The sequence below is a fragment of the Felis catus genome, chromosome D1, assembly GCF_018350175.1.
Source record: "Felis catus isolate Fca126 chromosome D1, F.catus_Fca126_mat1.0, whole genome shotgun sequence".
NCBI classification, from domain to species: domain Eukaryota; kingdom Metazoa; phylum Chordata; class Mammalia; order Carnivora; family Felidae; genus Felis; species Felis catus.
The window spans coordinates 47803226-47828081 of record NC_058377.1 but is presented as its reverse complement, the minus strand read 5'-3'; the positions used below and the strand labels follow the sequence as shown (position 1 = coordinate 47828081).

At 36.6% G+C, this 24856-nt stretch overlaps 1 protein-coding gene and 1 long non-coding RNA gene across 16 annotated transcripts in view; both read right to left on the bottom strand.

Moving 5' to 3' along the window:
- Window positions 1–7591, bottom strand: part of LOC123380693 — a 111608-nt gene extending 104017 nt beyond the window's left edge. Inside the window, exon 1 of the long non-coding RNA XR_006586776.1 lies at window positions 4643–7591. This is a non-coding gene — a long non-coding RNA (uncharacterized LOC123380693). The remainder of the gene's footprint in view (window positions 1–4642) is intronic.
- The window catches only part of DLG2 (discs large MAGUK scaffold protein 2), a 2054427-nt gene that overhangs the window by 1374486 nt on the left and 655085 nt on the right, over window positions 1–24856 (bottom strand). The gene's annotated exons all lie outside the window — the stretch shown is intronic.

Below are 24856 nucleotides of genomic sequence, written 5' to 3'. Positions count from 1 at the left end.
AATATACCAACCACAATGATTTTATTTTTAAAAATTGCTAATGTTTATTTATTTTGAAAGAGAGAGAGAGCAAGCGAGTGTGAGAGCAGGAGCAAGGTTGGGGCGGAGAGAGGGAGAGAGAATATCCCAAGCTGGCTCCCTGCTGCCAGCACAGAGCCAGTGCAGGGCTTGAACCCACAAACCATGAGATCATGACCTGAGCTGAAACCAAGAGACAGACGTTTGACTGAGCTACCCTGGCACCCTGACCACAGTAATTTTAAAACTGAATCCTTTCTTTAAAAGTCATGACAGAGTTAATAATTATAATTTCACATTTGGATAGTCCTGTAGATTTACAAAGTGTTTTATATCTTAAAATGTTCATGTTGTTAAAGGGGCTTTTAATTTATATAGCAGAATTGTATGCTATATACATTTTGCAGACCAAGTGTAACCGAAGACCATGGAAACAAAGCTTGACATCAACAAATATCAGAGGTAGAAGATACCCATGCCATCTCATGCATTCCAATTCAAATTCAATAGCTATTTCTAATGTACTAAAACATAGGTTATAACTAAAGAAATACTTGTTCAATTATCAAAAACTAATGCTAAATTTACAATACTAAATACAAAACATGAGTTTTGAAAGTATTTTGGGATCTGAACACATAAGAATTATTTGATTTTCTTTCTGTAACCTTAAAAATTTTTAATATTGCAAATTCAAGCAAAAGCTATGTACAAATTTGAAACCAATATGTTTCATGAAAATTTCTTGGGCTTTCTTAGAAGGCAGTTTTGTAAAATTCTTGAATGGAGATCTGGACCCAGGCCTTGTTTTTCCAGTACTCCATGGGGGATGACTCAGTGGTAACATACTTGCTTACAGTTACTACAAATTCCCAGATGGCAAATCCATGGCTACAGTTGGAACAAGCAAAACTAAGAACTCTGGCTCCTACTTAGTCTTGACAAAGGTTTCTTTTACCTTAGCATTTGAAATGTTTTTATGCAAAATGCTTATAAAAAATTTGCTGACAGATCTTCACAATGTCTCTGAGATTCAAAAGGCAACTATCCTGTTTCAATATATCCTTATGTAATTCTTACAGAAGCTGAAATCCATAATCATCATAATCACTTACACCTGAAAGTGCATTACTACTCACAAAATACTTTCATGCACATGATCCGATTTCATCTTCACAACATCTCTCCCCACAACTCTGGTATCCCCCAAGGTTCTGTCCGTAGCTCTTTAGCCCTTTACATTTTGCATAGTCTCCATGGGATATATCACCCACACCTGTGGTTGCAACCACCATCAATGTGGTGAGGATACCCAAAATTTATTTCCCGCTTAGTGTTTTGCACTAGAGATGCAGAAGGGCACATGAACTGTTAACTGAAAACCCCCCAAGGTATATCATTGGGACATCATTCCCAACATAAGAAAACTGATTTTCTACTCCAAATTTCTTCTCTGTTCAAATTTTTTAGAATAGCTAATCATCAGTTAACCGAACTGAAAATTTTAAAGTCTTAGGTTCTCCCTCCCTAATGATCACTTTAGTAGGCTTCCTCCTTTCTCTTCCCAAAATATTTTCCTAGTTTTTGCCCTTCCTTTTCTCTTTTCTGAACATTACAAAAGCGTCCTAAGATTTTCTTCCCCATCTTGTCTGCCTGCACATCCAGGCCATCTTCCAAATCTCCTGCCAGAACCATCTTCCTAAGGACACCAATCTGGTCAGGACACACCCCTACTTTAAAACTTCAGAAGAATTAAACTGGTGGTGGTACCAAGCATGACAAGACAAAGTCCAAATTTCTTAATAGAAAATATAAAGATTTTTCCCATATTCCCCCAAACCCTATCTTTCTAACTTTACCTTTCCCACATTGAACACAGTAAGCAGCAGATGTATTTTATATTCCCAAAACAAAATCATGGACTTTCATTATTTGCATGCCTTATGCTCTAATTAACAACGATCTCCTACCTCCTACTCATCCTTTGAAGATCTAGCTCAAGAGTCTCAATTTTTCTGGGCATAGTTACCCACGCACCTCTATTGCCAGAGTTTGCTTACATCACAATGGTAAACATTCATTACTCCATTAAGTCCCACTGCAATATGAACTTCTCAGGGAAGGAACCTCTCATTCACCTTCATATCTCTAGTATGTGGCAATGTATGTGAATTTAGTTGAATCAACTAATGTATATGTCTGTGCAATATACAGCACTATCTCTACTTTAGAGAAGTTTAGAAAACACTTGTATTAGGTAAGTAAAAAACCTAAAGTTACTGAATTTCATCTCTTTCAAATGGTTTTAGTGAGAATAAAACTTTGAGGTGTCAGAAGTACAATGTACCTACACACAGAAATTTTCATAGAAATCAAAATATATGCCCTACACTATAGACCACATTCCCCTCAGATAAAATATTTGCAACAGGTGATAAAAACCATTATTATTCTAAATATATAAAAAGGTCTTACAGATTAATAAAAAAAAGGTCCTGTTTATTTTCAATAACATAGTATGAAAGGTAATTCACATATGAAGAGATAGAAGTCAAAGTATAGAACATTTAACATTGTTGAGCAATCTATGAACCAACATTGGAATAAAGTTCTTAGCCAAATTTACCAATATTATAAAACAAGGTGAAATCAGTCCTGTTTAATAATGATTCTTTAAAATTGACACTATCACTACCAGAATACACAATATACAAACAAAATCGTAATGTGTTATACCATCTCCTGTTGTCTATCTATATTCCATGCCCTGTGTAAAGAAGCACTTCCTTTTAAGATTACCTTTCTCTAAACTTTACTTTCATATAATGATGTGCCTTTTGTTTACCTAATTATATTGTCAGATGTACCATGAATGAAGTAATATTCTCATAACTTCATAACATGTTGTTTTTCCACTCAAAACCCTCAACGACTTCCCATAATCTACAAAGTAATAACTTCTCACCTTGATAGTTTTATCATGTCCTTACTTTCTCTGATCCCTTTTTGTAACAAGATTATATTATACTGTTTCCCTAAGGTGTCTTATGTCCCCTGCTGTCGTGCATTGCTACAGGCTACTCCTTTTGCCAATAATGCCTTCCCTGCTGCCCTTAACTGAAGGTTCAAGTCTGATTTATCTTTTAAGTCCATCTACGAAAACTATTCCCTTTAGTTTTTCCACATTTGTAAAGTAAGAATAAGAAACAGGCCTTAAGTGGTCATGGAGAAGTTTTAATAATGCAGTGTCTAATACACTGAAAAGGCAAAGTAAATATTTAAGAAATAAATGAAGTCCTCCCCTCCACTGCTGAAGCCCTAATCTAGTACAAATACACTTATTCTCTTGCCTTTTCATGGTGCAAATAAGGAAATAAAGTAGTAAGAAATTTATTTTAATGAGCACCTATTTTAATGAGCACCTCTTCCAATGGTGAATACCGTTATAAACACAAAGAGTTTTATAAAATTTAATGGTCAAATGAAGTGGACATTAAATGCTTTCTCTCTCTGCCATTGAAAAGTGCTAGCATGACCTGTTTCTTAACACAATATCCTTCTAGGATTAAAAAAAAAATTAACATTTATTTATTTTTTGAGAAGCAGAGGGAAACAGTGAGGGAAGCGGGGGAGGGAGCAAGAGGGGGAGGGAGCAAGAGGGGGAGGGAGCAAGAGGGGGAGGGAGCAAGAGGGGGAGGGAGCAAGAGGGGGAGGGAGCAAGAGGGGGAGGGAGCAAGAGGGGGAGGGAGCAAGAGGGGGAGGGAGCCTGAAGCAGATTCCAGGCACAGGGCCCGACATGGGGCTCAAACTCAGGAAGTGTGACATCATGACCTGAGCTGACTGAGCCACCCAGGCGACTCACCCTTCCAGGATTTTTAAGTGTGAAATATAAAAAAGATTGGTCATAAAATTGATTTGTCCTTTTATTCTGTGTTTTACAGTTTTATTGTAAAATAAAGCAGATAATCGGATAGCCACAGACAACATATAATTTAATTACATAAGGCACAACCCCTGTGAACACCACTCAGGTCAAGAAATAAAATTTTGCCAGCCACTGCAGAACTATATGTACCTGATGCCAATCAAAGCCCCTCCTTTCAAGTAATCACACCCTGACTTGTAAAAATAACTCCTTTCTTGGATTTCGTCAAGTCCATCCACCCAATTATGTATTCATAAACACCACAGCTTTGTTTTCTTTTATGTCTCTTTACTTGTTCTCTTATACAGGCTTTTAGTCCATCTCTTTCTTTTCCTTATCATTAATCCATCGAAAAAGCCACAGCCATTTGACCCGAAAGTTCCCCCCAGTATGGATTTTCCTGATTGTATACACATGGTGCAGTTCAAAATGTCCCTAAAGTTGATGTTTTAATACAGTAGACCCCTCGTATCTGTAGGACCTATGTTCCAACACCTCCAGGGGGAGCCTGATACTGCGATAGCACCGCACCGTATAGACAGTTTTTTCCTCAACGTACGTAAATATTATCCAGTTTAATTTTATAAATTAGGCACAGTAAGAGATTAACAATAACAAAATGGAACAATTATAACAACATGCCGTAGTAAACATTATGTGAATGTGGGCTCTCTCAAAATCTTATTGGGCTGTACTCACCCTTCTTAAGGTGAGGTGAGATGATAAAACACCAACAGGAAGAGAGGACGTGAGGCGGATGACGCGTTGTGACGTCGGTTAGGCTATTTATTGACCTTCTGACAATTTGTCATAAAGAGGATCAGCTGCTTCTGATCATGAGCCACAAGCCCAGGTTGATCTCTGGTAACGGAAACTAAGGAAACCAAAAGCCAAACCGAAAGCAAAACCAAAATTGAAACCACAGAAAAGGGAGGACTATTGTGTTACCTCCAGAACGAATGATTCTCTGAATTAGAAGCAAATCAAACCAATAATAAAAATCTAACTCCTTCAAAGATTAAAAATGCCTTGTGGAAATATCATTGGAATTTAAAGCCTAGTCTAGTCTGATATTCCCCAGTGTAACAAATTCAACACAAATAATTGTGCTAATGGAGTCACATGGGATAGCCAAAGTATTTCATCAGTCAAATATTGTTTAAAGTGTTAGCTTTAGGAATACACCTGTGTGAGTTTTATTATTCACATAAAAAATCTTTTCTTCCTTTTATTTTTTCACCTTTATTGTGAACTAACGCTAAAATAAGTAGGGTTTTGTGTGTATTTGTGTGCGGTTTCTTTGCATCCCTGAGAAATTAACTTTAACATAAGCCAAAATATAGCAGGGAGGACAGGGAGACATGGTTGTAAAAGGAAAATCACCTGGTAATTTGACACATCTGTTGCCTGTTACCAACAGCACACACAAAGAGCCAAGGGGTGGCAATTATTAGTATGCTCCAGGTCAGAGAAGGAGAGATGATGGATATAATAGCAAACAAAAATATATTATCTGGGACAGGAGACATGATAATTTGGAGAAAATAAACTGACAGCGTATAAAAAATGTTTGCCTCCTTCAGTCATTTATCATGCCCATAACTCCTTACAACTGAGATGTGAAATGTTAAACAGAGAATATCAATGTTAGGTTTTATATACTCCTCATAGCAAATTATCACATGCAGTTCCTCCTGAGTAAATTATTACTGTCTCCATTTTACAGAGTAGACAATAGAGGATTGAACTTGGCTATGAAGTATAGTCAGGGTTGAGATACCAGGAAGTCTTGGATGTCCTGAGATATAATATAGAGCTACTAAATGTATGCTCCACAGACCAAGGACAGCAACAGCACATTTCTGGACCATCCCCAAACCTGAAGAATCACAATCTACATGAGTAGAACCCAAGAATCTGCAAATTGTGAACAGGCTGTCCAGGTGATTCTTAATTACAGTAAATTTTGAGATACACAGATGCAGAGGAAAGATCTAGAGTTTTAGAGACAATAAAACTATTTAAATGAGAACATGTAAGTAGAGATGAAGAAACTACCACCAATGGATCTGTTTACATGATGACACTTGGAGGTCTGGGGGAAACAAGTAGGTACCTTCCCCACTCACCAGCATTGACACCCACAAAGAATGGAATGATAACTCCTTTCCAGATTGAAGGCCAGTGCTATGAGAAGGCAGGGAACTCATACATAATCAGTATGCTTTATCCATTTTTGAGTCACAGTGCAAAGGTCATTTAACCATCAACTTATGTAATATATATTTATATAGGGCATAGTGTTTAAGGATGAGGGTGTAATGTGAACAAAGTAATATAGTTTCTACCATGATGGAATTTGCAGGCTAATTGGGAAACAGACAGTAATCAAATGACCCAAGAAATGCTTATATTTTAGCAGAGTGTGGTAAGTACTATTGATGAGTTCAGATGATAGGAGAGTTTATACTGGGGGCCAGATCTACAATAGAGAAGCAGGGATGTCTTTCATGAAGAATGGAGGTTTTAGATCAGATCAAAAGGATGAGTAGGACTTAACCATCCTGGTGAAATGCTGGTGGGGAACTATTGGGAAGGGAATGTAGCAAAGGCTCTATTGGAAAGAAACCTAATGTGTTGAGAAACTGAAGAGAATGTGGCTCACACAGGGAAAAGGGGGTGTCACAGACAGTGAAGCTGGATGGACAGACTGGAGCCAGATCGCACAAAATGCTGTAAAACATATTTGGAGCTAGGAAAAGACTTTTCAATTTTAAGCAAGTGTGTGACATGATCAAATTCATATTTGAAAAATCTCTCTCATTGCATTATAAAAAACAGTCTAGAGTGGGTTGCCACCTTAACCACAGTTGAGGCTATATTACAGTAACCCCAGCAAGGAATCTTGTATTAGAGTAGCAATAGTAGAGGGGGAACAAAAAAAAATAGTAGAGGGAGAACAAAACAAACAAGATGTTTGAAAAATGATTATGGACAGCTAGTGGAATTTTCTAGTGCAAAACAATGTCACAGAAGACTCAAGACTCTTTCTGGAGCCTCCAAAACTATACACATTGACAGATCAAGTCACTGAGGAATGGAGTGAAGGTCTTTCCACCCAGACTGATAGGGTTGTGGGCCTTGGTAGAAATAGCAGTTGTGAGCTAAGGATGAAATAGAGGTTTGTGTTGATGATGGACTCAGATACCAGAGCTGCTTTACCTAATGAGTGCATAGAGCGTGTGAGGTAGTAGGACCAAGATTTTAGTTCATCACTGTTGCAGCTGGAAGGTTACACATCAATTTTCATGTCCTTCTTATCCTCTGAGCCTCCAACTACAACATTAATGAGAGAGCCCAACCCTAGAAGCTTCTGTTTGGTTGCAGGGAAGAAATTCCAGGAGCCAGAATAGCACAATAGAGATTAGAATTAGCTACCTCCAACTTCTTGTGAAAATTACAGTTAATATAGTTAAAATACCCAAGAGGGTAGCCTAATCGCAAGTGCTAAAAATTGTTAATAATTATTATAAGGAGGAACAGCTAAATAGTATTTTTTTATAAATAAATAAATAAATAAATAAATAAATAAATAAATAAATAACTGAGATCTTATTAAATACCAGAACTTTTGTTAAAACCATTACATGGATTGGGGTGCCTGGGTGGCTTAGTTGGTTGTCCATCTCTTGACTTTGGCTCAGGTCATGATCTCACAGTTCGTGGGCTTGAGCCCCATATCAGGCTCTGTGCTGACATTGGGGAGCCTGCTTTGGAGTCTCTCTCTCTCTTCCCCTTCCCCACTTAGGCTCATGCGCACATGCACTCTCTCTCTCTCAAAATAAATAAATAAACATTTAAAAACTACATGGATTAATTTACACAATCATTACTGCAACCACATAAAGTACATAATATAATTATCCATGTTTTGTAAATGAGGAAGGTGGAAGCTCAGTGATGGTAAATAACATTCCCAAGATCAGAGGACTATGAAGTAGTAGAATCTGGATTCAAACCTAGGTAATGTGACCTCCATTCCCAGATTTCCCCCATTCTTAACCACTGTGAGCCACAATCTCTTTTATACTCTGGAGCAGTAGCGGGGTGTTATAGAACTAGCACAAGTAAAGACTTCAGCTTAAGTGCTTAATTTAGTATTTATAAGCAATGATTTGGGGGAGGTCACTTAATGTCTCTCAGTTTTAGTTACCTCAGCTCTGAAACAGGGATTTAAATCTATATATATATATATATATATATATATATATATACACATACACACACACACATATATATATACACACACATATACATACACATACATTCATATATATATGAATGCATATACATGTATACATATACATATATACACATATATACATATATACATGCATATATGTATACACACACATACATATATACACATACATATGTGTGTATATATGTATGTGTGTGTATATATATGCGTATATATGTATATGTATACATGTATATGCATTCATATATATATGAATGTATTTATATATATTCATATATACATATATACGAATGTACCTGCTTCAGTGTTTAAAACATAGTTGATGTCCAATAAATAAAAGTTGAATAAATGAGTTCCCATTATGTGAGTTTAAAATCTCTTATATCAGTGGTTGTGAATAGGATGGACTGACACAAGTACAAATCTTTTACTTCTGCAGCCTAAAAAATAAGTGTCAGAAGTGAAAGTGTCAGAAGCGAGAACAAAACAGGAAGAGTCAGGCCAAGAGGCTAGAACCAGAATTTCTGTATATTCAGATTGTCTCTTATCCTGACATACCTACATAGAAAGAAAGAACAGAACTGAACCCAAGACATGGGAAACTAAACAAAACAAAACAAAATGAAAGAAACAAAAAAAAACTTCATTCCCTCTTTCTTTGAACGGCTGCATATTTTTTAATGTTAGAAAGAAAGTATCAATAGATGGTATTTTCTGGGGAAGTGAAGCCATTTCTAAATCTCACCTGGAGAAAGCCTAAAGGAATGCATCACTAGCATGGCTACACATTTGTACTTCTCAGCACAAACTTCAATGTGCATTTTTAAAACCCAAAGGAAATGCAAAGCTCAATTTTGTTTTCATGGGAGACTAACTGCTGACTGAAGATGTGGCATTTAAGGCGTACACCATGGAAATGAGACTGAATCATGGCTTCTTCAGGCCTACTCAATCCACCCCTGACTGACAGGTCCAACTTCATTTGTACAGAGAAGATATCTTTGATGAGGAAATTCAACATATGACTAACTGGGAGATGTAGATAAGTGTTAAGGAATGGCATTTCCAATACATGGCAGCATCTTGCAAGTATGGGTGATTTAAAAATACACACATGCCAAGGCACGCACACACAAGGAGGGAGAGAGGAGGGAGAGAGAGAGACGTTAGGCTTTCTTCTTCCCAATGTTTATTGAGTGTGATCTAAAGAATAACAAGAATTAGAATGTAAAGAACAGTCTGAGAAAGTGTTCAAAAAATAGCTCAATTCAGTAAATATTTACCTCAGACTTACTATGCACCCAACGCTGGGCCCAAAAACCAAGCACTTTGCCTTAAGGAGTTTATATGTAAGTCAATACCACACAATGAGTTTGGAGCTAAAATAGAGCAGTGTAGTCTAAGGAAGAGTGGAAAGTGATTAATTTTGCCTAGGGCCAGAAGGATTCACTGAGGAGGTTAAACTATTATACAATTTTGAAAGTCAAATAGGAGTTCCCCGTGGAACCACATTGGAACAGGGCAGAGGAGAAGGCTTTATTCCAAGAAAGCATTCCTGTACCCAAATGACAGGGTTTGTATTCTTCCAAGATGGTATAAACATTTAAGTTCATTAGAAATAATGGTCATGCATTTGAGAGGCAGTGCATTTTTTAATAAAATTTACTGTCAAATTGGTTTCCATACAACACCCAGTGCTCATCCCAACAAGTGCCCTCCTCCCTGCCCATCACCCACTTTCCCCTCTCCCCCAGCCCCCATCTACGCTCAGTTGGTTCTCAGTCCTTAAGAGTCTCTTATGGTTTGGAGAGTCAGTGCATTTTAATGGAAAAAGCAGTGGACATTATCTGTCTGTCTAAGATTTAACCTCTCTGAATCTCAGTTGAGAGTTGAAACTTGGAATCTCTAAGTTCCCTTTGAAGTCTAACATTCAATTATTGTGCTAAGATCTCAGAACCACTGGGCAAAAGAAGACCTATACCTCCTTCTCAATGTTGGATAGGGAGAAAGATTATTGCAAACCACACTGATTATAAAACTCTCTTCAAAATATCTTGGTCAGGGATCAGATTATCCATGGGAAGAATAAGTTACCCTAATTTAGCCTCTAGATATATAATGAAAACCAAATATATAATGAGAATATAATGAGAACCAAAATATCAGCCTTATATGTAACTTTAAATTTTCTAGTAAGCACATTGAATAAAGTAAAAAAAACACATAAAATTAATTTTGATATTTTATTTAACCCTATATAACTAAAATATTATAATTTTAACAAATAATCAAGAAAAAATATATATGAGATACTTTACTATATCCCCCATATTGAGTCTTCAAAATAAAATATTGATTTTACATTTATAACGCATCTCAGGTCAGACTTGCCACATTTCAAATGCTTACTAGCCATATGTGACTAGACAGCTACTCTGTTGGACAACACAGCTCTCATGTATCTTCAGAAACTGCCAGACTGCCCTAGGGACACCCATATTCCTCTAGTACATGAGGTTTCAGATTGAAATTAATTATTGTAGTTGTATTTAATGTCAATTTTTAAGGCTTTTATTCCTAAGGCATTTCTCCTGGGAATGGTAACATCACCCTTACTTACACCTTAATAGAAAGGAAAACTGGGAATTAGCTTTCCCATTATGGGGTGGTGGGGTGGGAGGAAGGAATCTACCATTGACTCAGTTTCCCTTGTAGATAAGACAATTAGAAAGGCTTGTAAATATTAGTGCATATAAGTCATATAATAAAATCTATGCCCTGTGATAGACATTAGCATCCCATTTTACCAATGAGAAAACTAAGGCTGATAGGCTATGTAACTAGCTCAGACTCACACTAATAGGTAAAAATAGGTCATGGAGAAATTCAAACCTAAGACTCTAATATTTAAGAGGTGGTGTCACTTGAGCTAATCCTGATAGGTCGCATATAATTCTAGAGAATCACAGCCCAGATAGTCTAGAAACCTGAAATTCCTCTTCTGACTTTTAAAACCCTGCATCTAGGCACCTCTTCACAAGCTTGGGCTAAGTCTTTCCTAAACAGTACTCTCAGTTACTTCTCCTCTTGGCTAGGCAACAAAGTCCTCTACATTCCCTCACAATACTATAGAATCAAAACTGATTTTAACACTTCCCCCTTCTTCTCTAACAGAGGGGTCATTTTTCCAACCCTAATTATTAAAGATTTTGCATGAACTATCAAGAAGAAAAGTCAGTGGTTCTGGAAGGCAGTATGGTATATATGACAAAGACTGGCTCTATCCTCTGTTTGCTATGTGACTTTGGGCCTGTGAATGTGCCTCCTCTAGGTTTTGGTTTTAAAGTCTGTTAAATGGGGGCAGTAGTACCTGACAGGGATGTTATAAGGATTAAAATAAATGAAGATTACAAAATTCCCAGCACATAGTAAGCACTCATTGAGTAAATTCCTTCTTTCCTCTTGTAATATAGTGGCCATCGATGGCCCTGTTATGTATTACTGTTCTTTCGACTCATTCCCAATAGTTGGCCTCTTCCCCAGGAGTAGTTTCTGTCTATTTGAATAACGCTTAGTAAAAATTACACATGGAAATAGGGCCTCAGGGCTTTTTTTCTCCCCTCAGCCAACTCAATGGAACTGCAGTGAAGAAGAGAGACATTTTATATGTTCTTTTTCTCTGGAGGATATATTATCCCTTAACCTAAGATTGTCTCAAAAATATTCTGCCCAGGATGCTCCTGAGGGATTTTGTGGCACTAACTGTCCCTCCCACCCAGCCAAAGCCCTACATTCTGCCTTTAGCCATTTCTGTCTTACAAGCTCTGCAGACTGGTGCACACCAGGGAACTTGGCTTTGTTTAGCCCTGAAGGAGGGGATAATGAGGGAAGAGGTGAGAATCACCTAGCTGTGAAAATCAATGTTATTGACTGCTGGACTAAAGAAAAAGGAAAACAGCCTTGTTGATTGTGGTGGACTGGAAGAAAGGGAAGGAATGGGAGGTGGGCAGCAGAGTCTACATAATGAGAATGGGCTGACAGCCTTGACTGAGTAATTCTCATTACAGATAAACAGTTCTGTCTCACCAATCTCCACCCACCCCTGGCCTCCACTGCCCCTATCATTTTGCAAAACTATCCTCTAACTTTTTTATCTGAACTAAAAAAAAAAAGTTTTATTTTTAATATTTATTTATTTTGAGAGAGAAAGAGAGAGAGAGAGAGAGAGAGAAAACACAGGCACTAGTGGGGGAGGGGCAGAGACAGAGACAGAGACAGAGACAGAGAGACAGAATCCTAAGCATGCTCCATGCTGTCAGCACAGAGCCTGGTTCCATGAACTGTGAGATCATGACTTGAATTAAAATCAAGAGTAGGATGCTTAACCAACTGAGCCACCCAGGTGCTGCTGAACTAAAGCAATGTTTTAGACATAAGGGGGAAAGTGAGTACTTTTCACTACACTTGTAAAGTCTCAATTTTTCTTTAATGTATTTTGAATTTTTCTTATTTGCTATTTACATTAACTGAATTTTTTAACTGGTCAATTGCTTTTCTAAACATTTTATTATAGAGACTTTCTTGAGACAGAATTTTTTACCCCAAATTAAGTTCAGTTCAATAATTCATTATCTACTAAACACAGACATAGATATCCTTTCTTAATGATGTCTCTGTTCCTTGTAAGAATTAGTGTTCAGCACATAGGGAGATCGAACAGTTTGCTTAAAAAAAAAAAAAAAAAAAAAAAGTAGGGGCGCCTGGATGGCGCAGTCGGTTGAGCGTCCGACTTCAGCCAGGTCACGATCTCGCGGTCTGTGAGTTCGAGCCCCGCGTCGGGCTCTGATGGCTCAGAGCCTGGAGCCTGTTTCCGATTCTGTGTCTCCCTCTCTCTGCCCCTCCCCCGTTCATGCTCTGTCTCTCTCTGTCCCAAAAATAAATAAACGTTGAAAAAAAAATTAAAAAAGAAAGAAGTAAAGTGAAGAAGATATGGAATTCCTGTTCTAGTAACAAAAACAAACATGAGTAAGCATCTCCAATATATGGGATATACAGGTCACACTGGTGATACAAAGTGCTACACTAGTAATATAAAGCCTGACAAGTATTACACTAACAATACAAAGTAATACAAAATGTGGAAGGAACAGGAAATAGTGAAGTTCTACCTGGGAGAAGATACTAACTGGCAGAGTCTTGATTGACTGGACACTTAATCACTAGGGGAGAGAAAAAGTGACTAATTTTCAAATCTAAACTAACAGACTGAGCAAACCAATTAGAAGGAAAAATAACAACAAATGTTTTTACAGTATTTTAGAATTTACAAAGTGTTTCATACACTATATTCTGTTCATACCTTATAACAGCCCTACAGTGTGCAATGTGTGTGTTTTAAGTCATCTTTTGTGTTCAAAAAAGATTGGAAATCTCCTGGTTTGCAAAATTAATATTTTTAAGTTATAAATTAAAAGGCTAGATTTTACTTAACTTTTTAAATTCAATTTATAATTTACTGTTCTATTCATAAATCTAGTTTTTTTAAATATAATTTATTGTCAAATTGGTTTCCATACAACACCCAGTGCTCATCCCAACAAGTGACCTCCTCCATGCCCATCACCCACTTTCTCCTCTCCCCACCCTTCATCAACCCTCAGTTTGTTCTAAGTCCTTAAGAGTCTCTTATGGTTTGCCTTCCCCCTCTCTGTAAGTTTTCCCCCCTCCCCCTCCCCCATGGTCTTCTGTTAAGATTCTCAAGGTCCACATATGAGTGAAAACATAGGGTATCTGTCTTTCTCTGCCTGACTTATTTCACTTAGCATAATACCCTCCAGTTCTATCCACATTGCTGAAAATAGCCAGATTCCATTCTTTCTAATTGCCAAGTAGTATACCATTGTATACATAAACCACACCTTCTTTATCCATTTGTCAGAAATCTAGCAAGATTTTTACAATTACCATAATTAAGTTTTTATAATTTAATTAAATTCCCTTTAAATATTTTAAATGGCATTTATAATATATTAAATTTCCTTTTAAAGCTTTCCCTAAACTGTAATTTATCTGAATAACAAAAAAATCTTCCCAAGTATTTAAATAATTATTTTATATCTGAAAGTTAAAATTTTAAATATGGGAAGTTTTAAATTCTCTTATAAGTTCCAATACAATTTGAAGATGGTAAAATTCTTTATATCTCTCATCTTAAAAATTCAAGTTGAAATTAATTCTTTGATGTTCTAGAAGTAAATTTGTTAAATATTCTAATCTTCACTCATATGTGGAATTTAAGAAACAAAACAGATGAACAAAGGGGAAGGGAAGGAAAAATAAAGTAAGGTAAAAACAGAGAGGGAGGCAAACTATAAGACACTCTTAACTACAGAGAACAAACTGAGGGTTGCTGGAGGGGTGGTGGGAGGCAGGCTAAATGGGTGATAGGCATTATGGAGGGCACTTGTGATGAGCATTGAGTGTTACATGTACGTGATGAATCACTAAACTGTACTCCTGAAACCAATACTACACTATATGTTAACTAACCTGAATTTAAATAAAAATTTGGAAGACAAAAAAAAAAAGAAAAAAACAAAAATATTCTAATCTAGCAAATTCTCTTTAAAAATACAAATACATATGCTACCAAGTACGTGTAATTATTACATTACACAAAAATATTAATAAAAAAGTTTAATTATTATTCTATAATTAATTAAAATCTTTTCAGCATTAGAGATATCTGACCACTAAGGAAAGAATTATGCAAATTGTGGTTGGTTTCCCCATAAGTTTTGAGGGTTTTTTACTTAGCCGACTAAGGTTGTAGCTCATGTAGAAATCTTAGATTGGAGATGTATAACTGAAGATATGGAGGGTTATTTTTCTCACCTTCTCAACTATAGACTAGATATTGTTTACAGTCTATCTCATGAACTCAAAAATTATGGAGAGGAATTTGATCCTAGCTCATATCCACTGGATTCAAAATATACTGTAAGGGAATTGTCAGTTATACAAATTCACAAAACTACCAAATTTAAAAGTTTGTCTGCTTATTTATTTATTTATTTATTTAGAAATAGACACACACAGCATGAGTGGGGGAGGGGCAGAGAGAAGGAAAGAGAATCCCAAGTAAGCTCCTGCACCGTCAGCACAGAGCCCGATGTGGGCCTTGAACTCAAGAACCATGATGTCATGACTTGAGCCCAAATCAAGAGTCCAGTGTTTGAGCCACCCAGGCACCCCAAAACTACCAAGTTTAAAGCTAACCTTCAAAGCTTCCACTGGCATTTTATGTGCTTTCTTAAAATATTGTGACATCTTTTGAATGGGTCCTCCATACCTGTAAGGATTTACCTGTCTAAAGCCATGTTCATGATATTAGGTGGATGTTACTAATATCATTTCAATTAGAATATCTAGAAACTAAACATCAGAAAAACTGATTTACTCACCCAGAAATATTACAACTATTTTGTAAAGGGAGATGATGGATTTGAACCCTAGATGTTCTACTAAATATCCATTTTTTCCACATCCCTGCCTAGGCATGAGAAGTGGTTGGATACATGGTTGGAATGGACTCTTGTATCTGTTGCATGTAAGTGGGGTCTAGCAGAGGTAACAATGGAAAGGTGGTTGAGGCCATACCTTAACAATGAAGAATTTTTATGGTAGTGGGAAACACAGAAAGTTCTGAACAGACAAATGGATAGCCAGTTCTTATCTGTGTTTTAGAAAAATAAGTTTGGTACCACCATAGGGAGGATAAATTTAAAGAGGAAGCAGACAGAGGATAGGCAACTCAGTCAGAATGTACCTGTGGCAATACACTGAGAGGTAATGAAAGTCTCCACTGAGGAAGAAAGAGGTAGAGACAAGAATTAGAAGAAATCACTCCAAGTTAGATTCTACAGGATTTGTAGACTGATTGGATTTATGCGGGGGCTGGAGAGGTAAAAATGATTTCTATATTTCCATTCTAAAAACCTAGGAGAATAGTGATAATAAGGAAGTTGTCTGTTTGGCTTCTGTTTAAAATAATCACACACACACACACACTTCAACGCACATTATTTGGTGGGGTGAGTGTAGAGACAGTGTTAGGGGACTAGCTAAAGGAACACATTTGCATTAAATATACATATTTTTCCCTGTCTGAAGTACAATGGCAACGATTCTTTTGAAATAGACTCACCGTATATTTTTTCCAAACTGTATTTCATTTCAAAGCTATGCCAAGGTTATACTTGAAAGCTTTCTATCCTCTGCTGAAAAGTAATGGTCTGAGAAAAACAATGCTTTCAGTTCCTGCCTACCTTTATTTATTTACTTTTCAAAAAAGTTTCCTGGTTTGCAACCATTTACAAAGATGCTTATGAAGAATTATTAATGATGTGAGAATGTTCTCATTATAGGGTATTAAATGAAAACACAGGGTATAAATAATATATCTTGATCCTGCATATGCAATACATATAACACATATACATTTATATATACACACATACACACATATATTTAAAAGTGAAAAGAGGGGCGCCTGGGTGGCGCAGTCGGTTAAGCGTCCGACTTCAGCCAGGTCACGATCTCGCGGTCCGTGAGTTCGAGCCACGTGTCGGGCTCTGGGCTGATGGCTCAGAGCCTGGAGCCTGTTTCTGATTCTGTGTCTCCCTGCCTCTCTGCCCCTCCCCCGTTCATGCTCTGTCTCTCTCTGTCCCAAAAATAAATAAATGTTGAAAAAAAAATTAAAAAAAAAAGTGAAAAGAATACATAAATTTTATATATGAGCGGCAAGGTTCTGAGAAAGTATAAATTCTTCTCCTCTGTACTTTACGTAATTTCTATAATGAGCAAACAGCACTTTTACAGTCATTAAAGCATTTGAGATACAATTTATACTAATCCATTGAAACCTGACTTCCATGTTTACTTTCCCTAAAGAGTCTAAAAGAATACAGATTACAAATGAAATGACCAACATAAATGCAAAGGACTCCTTTAGTTACCCCAACAAGATTCAAGGATCTGATTCATAAATCTACTCAAATCCCTCCATTCCAGGCTCACTGCATACCCCATAGCCTCATTTTCCCCTTCAAATCTAGGTACAAGCTTAAAAAAAAAAATCTATATATACCTTTTTAAAGAAAATGTAAATCAAAGGACATTGATTAAAAATAATAAATAAATAAAACAAAACTCAAAATTTGCCTCCTACTAATCATCTAACTTTCATTTTGAGGGAAGACGATTCCTTCAGCTTCTTTCAGTTAAATTCTGCCTATTTTCAAAGCATCAAAGTCCTTCATGAGACTGAACAAAAAGAAAAGATCTAGTTTATGTTTGAGAAATATTTAGGGACAGACCTTCCCAGGGTCAAATGTCTCTTTGTTTTATTGTTCATCTTTCTCTCTTCAATTTTCAAGAGCTAGGTTCTCTTAGCAATACCAATTCATCCTGGAGGGTTTTATTACCTTATTTACTGTACTAATAACAGGAGCAGAGTTGAGCAAATGGGCCTCTTTCAAAAGGTACCCATACTTCAATTGGATATGAATCTCTCTTAAGTGTAAGCACCCCCTACAACCATGTGAGTATAGCTTCTCAGGCCCATGGGAATTCTGGGCGCTGGCTAATGGCAGAAATTATGACACACCCAAATTAAGGGCAAAGCCACCCCTTTGGTGAAGAGAATCAGAAACAGAAAAGCAACACCAGAGCAAGGCTCAAGAGTAAGAGAGGTTTCCTTCCAGGTACAGCCCTATCCTGAGCACTGGTTCCTATGTCTGGCATTTATGCTCGTATCAGTTACTTGCTATGAGGCCCTGAACAGCTAAACCTCTGTAATTCAGTCCCTTCAACTATAAAATGGGTTTTATAAAAAATAAAATAAAAATAAAACCTTCTCTTCTAGTTATTGTAAAGATGAAATGAGTGAAGTCCTTTGAATGGTGCCTGACATCATGTCTCTAATACTTCTTAAAGGTGAGCTATTGCTATCAGGCACGCCATGGTATGTAGGTGCACAGGCTAAGTCTCCAAGGCCAGGGCCAGGGAAGCAAGTGCTGAACTGTGAATTTTCAAACAAGTATACTAATCAGTAAATGAACCAGGCTACATGGACACTTGGCCTATGTTCAGTCAGGGCTCTCACACACTTCCCTCTCAGTGTTTGCTGACTATTATAATTCATCATCTCCCAGACACATATTCCTAATTGAGGCTGTATATTCCTTAAAGCAGGGAATATGTTATATGTTTTCCAAATTGTGAGTTATAACCCATTCTGTACCCATTCAAACTCATTAATAAAGGTAAATGAAGGAATCAGTTTTAAATGGGCTAATATGAATTGTAATTCTTCAACCATTTTTCTGATTTTAATACATCCAGAAAATCTTGAGAAAAATTGTTAAAAAAGAAACAAAATCTTAGAAGGTAAAAATAGAAAATGTCAGAATGCATAGCTTTTGAGAAAGTTAAGTATTGCTTTGTGAAACTTATACATACTGAGGTGTAATTTTTAATTTATATTGCTGCTACAGGTTGTGGTGTAAAAAGTTTGGGGGCTCCTGAGTGGCTCCGTCGGTAAAGCGTCCGACTTCGGCTCAGGTCACGATCTCACAGTTCGTGGGTTCGAGCCCTGCCTCGGGCTCTGTGCTGACAGCTTAGAGCCTGGGGCCTGCTTCTGATTCTGTGTCTCCCTCTCTCTCTGCCCCCAACCCACTCGCCTTCTGTCTCGGTCTCTCTCAAAACTAAATAAACGTTAAAAAAATGTTTTTAAGTTTGAAAAACTTTGGATATACATGTTATTTATGCAAATATTAACACATAACAGTTTCTCAACAAATTTGTTGATACACTGCTTTCATTCCAAACATAAGACAGTGTTTTCCAAACTTGTCTTATGATAAGAATTACCTAGCATAATTTCCAGATTCCCAGGCTGCTTCCCTAGAGAATCTGATGTTGGAGAAATACTGTCATAAAAGAGGTGATAATTTGCCATTACAGAGGAGATTTGTTGAAAGCAAAATCAATTCTCCTTGTTGTGTATGTATTCTTATTTGGTAGTACCATGTTTAATCCAAAGACATACTCTACAAAATACGCTCACTTTTTAAAGTGGTTAACGTTCATTCATTCAGTCACTCATTTAGCAAATATGTATTGATGATTTGCCATGTGCAAAGCAATGGGAACATAAATGCATATAAGACATGCTTCCTGCCCTCAAGTAGCTTAGTAGATTCACTTAAGAACTAAAGTGAGGTATCCCCTGAGGATCAGAAGACCTGAAGCCAAAAATAAAAAGAAGTCTTGAATGTATACGTATGACTTAAATCTTGGGTAACTACCTTTCAAAATGTTCAGAGAATTAAAAAGAAGTAAATGGCAATGGCAATGGCAACCACATAGCAAAGCATTTTTCTCTAATTAATGCTGGTCAGATACAGAAGAACTGAGAACCAGCACCCCAGAGCTGAGGAGATCTCAATAACAGGGCAGGAAAAAATGAAGATAAATATCTACAAGTAAAATTATATTAACAGAGCTAGACAACCTGTCCCCAGTCTCAGTGGTACCAACCTGATCCAAGCTATTAACATCTCTCACCTGGATTACTGTAGGGCCTTTGACTGGTTTCTCTGCTCTGGCCCTTGCCCTCTTGGTCTCTTTTCAACACAGAAGCCTGAGTGACCTTGTGAAAACATTGGTCAAATCAAGTACCTCTTCTCCTAAAACTCTTGCTGATTTCCCATTTCACTAAAAGAAGTCTCACCTACAAACCCTACATGACCTGCTCACTTTGACACACTCTTGCTCTTTTCTCTTGCCAGCCACTATGGCTTCTTAGACATTCCTTAAAATGCTGGGCAGGCTCCACCTCAGGGCCTTTCTATTCTCTGCTACCATTTCCCACACAGCAAATTCCTTCACATCCTTTAGGTCTTTACTCAAACGTCATCATTCTAGGAGTACCTGGGCAGCTCAGTGTGTTAGCGTCTAATTTGGCTCAGGTCATGATATCATGGTTCATGAGTTTGAGCCCCGCATTGGGCTCTGTGCTGACAGTTCAGAGCCTGCAGCCTGCCTCGAATTCTGTGTCTCCCTCTTTCTCTGCCCTTCCCCTGCTCATGCTCTGTCTCTGTCTCTCTCTGTCTCTCTCTCTCAAAAAAATAAAATAAACATTAAAAAAATAATAGGGGTGCCTGGGTGGCTCAGTGGGTTGAGCGTCCCACTTCGGCTCAGTCATGATCTCACAGTTTGTGAGTTCAAGTCCCGCGTCAGGCTCTGTGCTGACAGCTCGGAGCCTGGAGCCTGTTTTGCATTTTGTGTGCATGTGTGTGTCTCTCTCTGTGCTCCTTCCCTGCTCACACACTGTCTCTCTCTCAAAAATAAATAAATATTAAAAAAATAATAATAATAAAAGTCACCACCCTGGTGAGGCTCTCACTAACCACTTTGCCAAAAACTTTAACCTCAACCCCTTTCCACATTCACATTTCTGATACTCTTTCTATTTATTTTGTTTTCTTTTCAGCATTTGCCATTATACACGATGCATTTTACTTAACTGTCTCTTTCACCGCCCATCTACCTTACTAGCATTTAAATTTTATAAGGATAGAGAATATTGTCTGATTATTGTCTGTTTTATTCCACCCTGTATTTTTAGCAACTAGGTCAGTTGCTGACATATAATAGATGCTCATTAAATATTTGGTGACTGAATGAATGTAAAATCAGAACAAAACCTGATGCTCTGACTCTAACCATCGTTTACTAGAAAGAAGCGAAGAGAAGGAATGGTAAGGTCATACTATGTAAAACATATGCAATTTTATTATTTAATTCCTTACCTTATTTAAAAAAAGATTTGAGGTGTGTGTAATACAATACTTATAGTTCATATATATATATATATATATATATATATGTATATATATAATCTATTTAGGAAGGTTTTAAAAATGTTTACAGTAGAACAGATCTGATTTAAAAGCTAACTTCACAGGCACTTAGTATTTGTGTGACATCAGGCAAGTTATTTTTGTACCCTAAACTTCAGTTTCCCTCATCTATAAAATAATGATGATGATAATTCTTATATCATAGGTCACTAGAAAGCATGAATAAGGGCAAAGTTATTGGTGTAGTACAGGGCTTATAGTAAGAGCTTAACAAATGATAGCTGTTATTGCTATTGTTTGCTGTGCTGTTTTATTCTTTGTTAATTAATTCCTTGTATTATTTTTTAAAGTTTTGAATTAAAGAGCTTCATTAGAAATTGTAATTCCAATACATTGAATAGGCTTAGGTATTATAAACTCAATATACTGAGTAGGTGCACAACATTTGGAGGCTATAATATAAGGGCCCAGTGAGGGACTCATATATTATTGTCCTCCTGAAAGAGATAATTATTAAACTAAAACCCTGCGAGAGACCACTCCTGATTTGGATGAGCCAAGGTGTTACACAAACTGTCCACACATTCTGATTCATGGCTCCAAGCCCTGCCTACAGCAAAATAATGTGTTTATTAAAAGCTTCAATATGTGGGATGTATCATGAAATCTAGCTAAGAGTAGGCATCAGTAACATAAGGAGGTAGGGTTTCTACAAGCTTCCCTCTCAATCAGTCAATCTATCATTTTCTTAAATTCCCAACATACAAACTACAAGAAAAAAATGAACAAAAGCTCCTGTCCTCAAAATGCTTAAAATCTAGTTTCAGTGAGGGCAGTACCCAAACATAGTAAAAATTACCTAGCAATGTAAGATACTAATGGCAAGTGATAACATAAGGCAATATAAGATCTATTGCCATGAATGATGTAAAAATTGCATTCATTAAATGAAAGGAGGGAAGAAGTAAGGAAGTTATGTGGCTGTATCGACTTCTTGGAAGATAGACACACTGTTCTGTTTCTTAAAGGAAAACAGAATTTAAACAAGCATGTCAATACAGAGAAGGGATTTCCATTGCAGGAAACAGTTCTAGCAAGGGCTCAGAGGTAGAAAAGGGTGCAGTGTTTAGAAAACAGTGACTTCATTGAATAAACCTGGTGGAAATGAGCATGATGAATGTCTGAATTGTAAAGTAGTTAGGCATCCAATAAATTGTTTTAGCTTGAATTACTGATTCCCTCCAACCTAGCTCTGTAACCTGTCTGCACAGATCTGTGAGAGTGACAGGGCCTGTGGTTTGTGATTCCCAAATCCAGTATGTAATCCCAAGCGTACATGACCATAAAGTCTATGGTTTTGTTTTTTCTTTCTCTCAAAATAATTTAAAAAGCATTAAAACAAGTAAGCCTGGAGGAAAATAAAGAGAAATCTGGGATTTCAGTTAATGCAATCATTTATCAAATATTTATTGAGTACTTACTATGTACTTGGCATGGTTCTTGATGCTGATGATATAGAGACTGGAGCAAAACAAAGTGAAATCCTGGATTCCATGGGGTTTACATGCATGTAAATGTGCATGTGTGGTGGTGATGGTGACAGTGGTGGAGAAGGGAATGTTATATCGGAACCATTTCTTTTAAATGTGTTCAATTCCTAGAATTTTTTAACATGATTTTCACTGAAAGTGAGTCTATTCAGTGGCCTCAACTTTATCAGTTATGAGTTAAATTAATTTAGTACTTACTATATTCTAAGATTTTTATACTGTTTACCTGCCATATCTCACATAATTCTTATAATATCCAATTACTATTATTATTCCTACTTTACAAATGAAAAAAAATAAATTTCATGTAGAGCAAAAAATTTTTGTGCAAAAAAAATGTCTATGTAATAAGTGGAAAAAATAGACCTAAACATAGTTCTTTTGGAATTCCAAAAACCTATGCTTTAAAATCATATTGCTTTAGGGGCACCTGGGTGGCTCAGTCAGTTAAGCATCTGACTCTTGAACTCGGCTCAGGTCATGATCTCATGAATGGTGAGATCAAGCCTTGCATAGGGCTCTCTCTGCCTCTCTCTCTCTCTCTCTCTCTCAAAGAATAAATAAACTTAAATCATTTTGGTACACTCCTTTTCTAAAAAGTTCTTATATTTACTCTCAAGGAATTTTAAAAATAAGAGAATTCTTGAAACTATAAGGTAGACAGCAGGATTTACTAGAATGAGAAGTAAAGTAGTAAACTAGGTCAAGAGATCTAAGCCCTATATTAGGTATGCTTCTGAAACAGTATAGAATAGAGGAACTAGCCATTTCCTTTCTCAATCTTAATTTTCTTGTCCTTGAAATAGGTCTAATACTTGTCATTCATATTTCAGACATTGTGGGTTTGTGTGTGTATATGGGTATGGTTATAGCAGCAGGGTGAAAGGGGGAAATAATGAGATGGAGAACATAGAATTATTTAGAAAAACAAAAAGTATCATCTGTATGTAAGTTATTATCAGGATCATTACTTTAAAAAATAGAGCCACTTCTATAGACAAGATGATATGGACATCTGGTACAACAAACTTCTTATATGTTTTCTTATCAAAGAGGTAGTTTCGGTACAACATAAGCAATTTGAGATGATGACTTATACATCTATATAATGATCACATTGCCCCTTTTGGTGTGAACAGTCTCAAATTAAATTGTTCTATTCATGTTCTTTAAAAAACTAAAAGATAAATCCAAGCCAATATGATATGAATATTTATCAAACTCAAACAACTTAGAGCTAACAACAACAAAAACAACCCAGAATATAAATAATACCCTTTGTTTAAAAGTTTTCATTTCTTTTCCTTCTTTAGAAAACTCTCCTTCTAGAAATAGGTGGTACAGAAACACAATTTCTAAAGAGTTAGATTGTGATGATCAATTCTCACAGTACTGGCTTTAGCTCCCATTTATTTGTTTCACCTATTAATTCACTGTTCAGCCTCGCAAGACCCCATGCTCTATCCATTTCAAACTATTTGCAGTCCTCCAAAGTGCTCTGCTTCTTACTTCCATGTTTTTTTGTCATTCCCCCTACCTGGTATGCCTTCTTCACTCCAGGCTGCTTAGCAAAACTCCATCAGCTGTCAAGATTCAACTCAAAGGTGATTTCACAGTGAAACCTTTCTTGACAAGTCCATGTAAAATTGGCCGGTGCTCTGTTTTGTTTTGTCCCTACAATGCCTTGTAAAGACTTCCATTACTAATCCTGTAATATTTCAAACCACTTATTTGTGTATATGTCTGTGGCCTTTCCAGGACTGGAAACTTCTTGAAAGCAAGAACTCTTTTCTATTGATCTTAGTTTCCCAGACTCCAGCACAGTGCAAAAATCACAATTGCCCTTTAAAATCTTTTGATAGATGAATGGATAAATGGTGATCCATGAGTCACATTCTGAGACCTGTAAGTTCTGTGTGTGTAGAGTGTGTGCATATACTATACATACATACATAGTGTGTGGGAACTATATACAGAAAGAGAGGCATATGTATGTGTGTATATATATATATATATATATATATATATATATATGGCATATATATATGCCATATATATATATACAGCACAGGTTTAATGCCTGTGTTATATAAAAACATATATGAAATATATACATTTCACTCTCAAACCATTCTTTTTACTGTATAATATATATTATAAATGACCATTTAACAAA